This window comes from Camellia sinensis, chromosome 4 (assembly GCF_055761805.1).
Source record: "Camellia sinensis isolate YWXY chromosome 4, ASM5576180v1, whole genome shotgun sequence".
NCBI lineage: Eukaryota > Viridiplantae > Streptophyta > Magnoliopsida > Ericales > Theaceae > Camellia > Camellia sinensis.
Genome location: NC_138964.1, coordinates 164,963,052 through 164,967,695, shown reverse-complemented (window position 1 = coordinate 164,967,695; position 4,644 = coordinate 164,963,052).

Genomic DNA, 4,644 nt, shown 5'->3' with positions numbered 1-4,644 from the left:
ATATGTAACATGGCTAAAAAAGAAGAGCTAAGGTATGGCTCATACGATTAATATATATATTTTTAAAGAGTCAATCATTCATAAAGAGTCAAGGTATGTGGCTTGAAGGGTTAGCACACCGAGTCATGAAAATAAAATGACTTTGAAGAATTTTTATAGGCTATTAATGGCTAAAATTAAAAAATAACCCATTCTCTAAAAAAATATTGAGAATTTTGATAGTAAAGGTTTATTCGGGGAGCATGATGTTTTGTCAAACGAGGCACAAAGTGACAAGTCGTTAATGTCTAAAAAATAAGAACAAACCCTTCTCTCAAAAAATGTAAAAAAAATCACAAAATGATGGTAAAAATTCATTCGGAGGGCATGCTTTTAAGCCAAAGATGACTGGAAATTATGAATCCACGTTTATTGAATGTGAATTTTTCGACATTGTTTAAATTTATGAATTTTTCATAACATTCAATTATGTGAGTTTTGGGATCCAACATCCACTTTGGATTTATGGATCACACCAAAAATTAATTTTCATGACATGGTTTGAAAAACAACAATGGTTAAAAAATGCTATATGTAGTGAATTTTCTTTAATTAGCCAAAATGTGGCTAACATAGACTTATTTTATTTTTTAATTTAAGGGATGTGACTCTTCGTTATGACAGTCTGCAGAGCCAAAGATGGAATGTTCACAAATCGACAACGATAGATTAAAAATTACTATGGATATAATATAACTCTTCAAGAATTCGAATTGTTTACACCATAAAATATTTTCTGTCGATTGTGGTAAAACGTCTTATAAATCATTTAATTGGATTTCATTCTTTAATCCATTTAAATGAGGGGCATTGTTTGCACCACATTTTATTTTTTCTGTTGATTATGGTCTGTTAATTATGGCCAAATTCAATTATGGTCTGTCGATTAAGGCCATAGACTATTTTTAAGAATAACCAATTACATTTGTTTTTATTATTATTATTTCTGTTAACAGACATACGAACGTAGCGTGACAGATATGTTAAGGATGTGACATGATGACATGTTAAATGAAGGACCAGAAAGTTAGCAATTGAGCAATTTGAAAGTTAGTTACTGAAATTAATGAGCCAAAATCAAATTAAATACCAAATCTACAAAATGATTCTTATCAAAGATGGGATATGTATCATGTTGAGGAAATATGAGTTTGTTGAGGAAATTGTAGGCTTAGGTTAACTCTTCCTCTCATGTGGCTAAGCTTGTAAATAGGCCAAGAGAGATACAAAGAGGGACAACTCAATCATCAATCACACTTGCAAAGAGTTTATTTATGAGTAGTTTAACTTAACATTTTAGGAGTAGATTAAATTAGTAGTTTTTTCCAACCCCTACTTCTCTTCTTTCTGTCGTTTACTGTGTTTCTTATTATTTAAGTTGTTGTAACTAGTAACAAGTGACAATTTATTCGAATTATTATATATTATGTTCTGTTCTATTTCCTCTTTATTTAATTATCTCTAAGGAAGTCCTTAATATGTTAAGGTAAAAAACTCAATCACAAGCTTGATTTTTATTTGTATTTACTTGAAATTTATTTGAACCTGTCAATCAAATCATTATCGATTGGATTTTAATTAAATTTTTACCAACAAATTTATTTTATCCTTTTATAATTATCTTAACGTCAACCCATTGTGCCAAACACAACCAGAGTATTTGACAAGCAATTATTTAGGTGCCGTTTGGTAACACTTACGTTTTCAGTTTTCTGTTTATATTTATAAAAATTTAAAAAACTCAAATAAAAACTTGTTTGGTAAAATTTTTGATTTATAAATCAGTGGTCTCAGTTTATAAATTTAGCCAAAAAATGAAAACACAAAAAATGTGTTTCCATTTTGAGTTTTCAGTTTTTTTTTTTTTTTTACTACCCAACACTAGCGACCACCCGCCACCATTTTCCACCACCGTTTTCCGCCACCACCACCCACCAGCCACCACCAGCTACCACCCACCTGCCACCCACTCGCCACCACCACCCACCCCTCGCCACCACCACCACCACCACTACCACTCACCACATGCCACTACCATCTACCGCCCGCCACCACCACCCGCCACCTACTTGCCACCACCACTTACCACCCACCTGCCACCACTATCCACCACCAGCCACCTGTCACCCACTCACCACCACCACCCACCACCCACCCACCACCACCACCATCACCATCACCTGCCACCCACTCGCCACCCACCTGCCACCACCACCCACCACCCACTCGCTACCACCGATCACCCGCCACCGTCACCCACCCACCCACCTAGTACCACCACCACCCGCCACCCACCTGCCACCACCACCCACCACCCGTCACCGTCACCCACCCACCACCCACCACCATCCGCCATCCACCTGTCACCACCACCCACCAACCACCACCACCACCCACTCGCTACCACCCACCACCCACCACCGTCACCCACTAACCCATCACCACCACCCACCAACCGCCACCACCACCTACTCACTACCACCCACCACCCGCCACCGTCATCCACCCACCCATCACTACCACCTGCCACCTACTCGCCACCACCACCCACCCACCACCACCACTCGCCATCCGCCACTCACCTGCCACCACCACCCACCACCACCCACTCGCTACCACCCGCCACCGTCACCCACCCACCCACCACCAGCTACCTACCACCCACCGTCACCACTTTGCACCACCGTTTTCCGCCGCCACTTGCCACCACTTGCCATTTCTTACTCTTTTTTATATTTTAAATTTTTTTTAAACATTTTGTCAATTACCAAACACGTTTGTAATTTATGTTTTTTTAAAAATAAATAAAAAATAAACAAAAACTAGTTTATAAAATTTTTGTAAATATAAACTGAAAACGTAAACGTTACCAAACACACCCTTAGTAATTTCAAAATATAAATACATAATATTTTATAATATTATGATTGATAGAAAAAATAGATATATAAAATATCAACAATGCTAGGTAACTTAAAAATTGTGGCTTAAATGACTCAAATCACTCAAAGCGACGTCGTTTTAACAAATTTAAACCATTTAAATCATCAAATTTTAAAATATCAAATTTTAAAATATCAAATATTTTTTATAAAATATTATATTAAATAATTAAAAAAATATGAAAAGACAAATTAAATAATAATTACTTAGAGAGTATATACGTTATATTCTGAAAATATTACTTCTTCCGTCTCAAAATAATAGTCCCTTTTAGGGAATCTAACTTTTTTTTGATAGTACAATTATTGCATTTGAAAAAAGTTGATTTTCTAAAATTATCCTTTTGATAGTACATTTTTTGAGAATATTAATATCATAATTGTACTTTTTATATTGTTTATTAATTTAAAAGAATGGAAAAATAGGAAATTTATATTATTTTTGTACTTGATTTTTGAAGAATAACTAATATTTTGGGACAATAAAAAATAAAATAAGGAATTAATATTTTAAGACGGAGGGAGTAAATAAGTTTCCGTATTTGACCCACACTGTCACTTTCCATGAAGCTAGTAATAGCGAAGCCCAGTAGGGTGTACGGACACTGACCCAAAGGCGCCATTCCCATCTGATGTCAATTCTATCAAATTTTGTTTTCCTCTCTCTTGACTTGTTCTTTTCACTCCCCTGCCACTGTGCCTTCTCTCACTGTGATCAATGCTCTCTCTCTCTCATTCTCTCTCTAATTGAATAGCTCAGTCAGTGGTCACTCAGTCCCACCCACCCCCTTCCTATCATATCATGTCCTCCTTCACTTCCTTTTCCCTCACAGACAAACAAACTTTTATCCATTTATAAACCCATTTACTCTTTCATAAATAAATAAATAAATAAATAAATTATTTACAAACAGTTTATAAGTAATTTTTAACTGAAAAATTAATTATAACTGTCTTCTTAAAATAATTCTGGTCAAATAACACTCTCTCTCTCCTCATTTATTCCAAGATCCCTCTCTCTTGACAGTTCTTTTTTTTTTTTTGCTTTGCTTCTAGTAGGGGAAGCTCCAAATAGCAGATGGATTTCCATATGTTGCCCTTGTTCTTTGCGGCTAGTTTTTGTTTGTAGGAGAAGAGATGAAATGCTTCAATGACCATGAATTCTCTTAAACTATCTCTTCTATGTGCCACTACCCTAATTATTACACTTATCCACCTTCTCTCTCCAGTTATTTGCTCCAATCAAAACCAACCTTCAGACACGACTCGGGTAATATGCTTCATCTCTCTTTCTCTCCCTCGCTCTCTCTATTTGTGTCTCTTTTGTTGATAGATATACGTAATGACATAATATAAATGGGTTTGGTTTTGTTTTGTTGTGTTTGTTTAATAATTGTTGGACTGAGTTGGGCAGGTGTGTTGTGTTGTGTTGTGTTGTGGTTTGTGTAGGGTTTACTATTTGAAGGGAAGACCAGATTGGGTTCAACACCTCCCAGTTGCCACAACAAGTGCAACCAGTGTCACCCCTGTCTCGCGGTCCAAGTACCAACCCTGCCTCTGCCTACGGCCTATCTTGACTCTTCATCTTCAATATCTTCGGCATCTTCATCTTATTCTTCAAATAACAAGTATTCTAATTACAAGCCTCTTGGTTGGAAATGCA